We start from the raw sequence: 1029 nt of genomic DNA, 5'->3' as shown, positions 1-1029 counted from the left end.
GGCAAGATGGACTATGTGATAGATGATCATTTTACACCAGAAATCACAATAATATTCAGAGGTACTTGTGCCACCTTAGAGACTAACAAATTTATTAGAGCATAAGCTTTCGTGGGCTACTGCCCTCTTCTTCGGATGCAGTAGCCCACGAAAGCTTATGCTCTAATAAATTTGTTAGTCTCTAAGGTGCCACAAGTACTCTTGTTCTTTTTGCGGATACAGACTAACACGGCTGTTACTCTGAAATAATATTCAGGTTACTCCCAGTCCCAAGGGGCCAGTCACTTACGCCAGCTCAATTTGCACTTTAGATCTCACCCAAAGACAACATTTGTAGCCAATCCTGTAATTAACTTAAGGTTTATTAACTAAGAAAATAAATGCGCATTATTTACAAGGTTAAAACAGGAAACATACACACACTCACACAAGTTACAGTCTTAGATTTAAAAAGGTAATATAAGCTTCTATAATAAGCAGCTCTATATGACCTTTAGGGCTGGCCTATACCAAGAGGATCTCTTGCTTATGCTTAGGAATCTTTTCCCTCTTAGGAAATTAGATGCCCATAGCTGGCACATGCCATCCACCTCAGGCGCACAGGGCTTGGGCTAAGGGGCTGTTTAATTGCAGTGTAGATGTTTGGACTCGGGCTGCAGCCTAAGCTCTGGGACCTCCCACCTTGCAAGGTCCCAGAGCCTGAGCTGCAACCTGAGCTCAGACATCTACACCACAGTTAAACAGCACTTCGGCCCATGCCCTGCGAACCCAAGTCAGCTGGCACGGGCCAGCCATAGGTTTTTAATTGCAGTGTAGATGTACCCTCAGAGTCCAGACAGCATAAAGAGTCCCAGTTTCTCCTTGTTAGAGATTTTTATCGTCTCTCAACCTAGAATCCAAGCTGACGGGATGAGTTCATGCGCAATCCTCCCCTTCCTGGAGGGAGTTGGGAATGTAATCAACAAGGTCTCTCTACCCTTTGGTGCTACATGATGCCTCATTTGCTTTCAGTGGGCCATCTTGTGTGCA

The sequence above is a fragment of the Trachemys scripta genome, chromosome 5 (genome assembly GCF_013100865.1).
Source record: "Trachemys scripta elegans isolate TJP31775 chromosome 5, CAS_Tse_1.0, whole genome shotgun sequence".
NCBI lineage: Eukaryota > Metazoa > Chordata > Testudines > Emydidae > Trachemys > Trachemys scripta.
Note: the sequence above shows the minus strand (reverse complement) of the source record.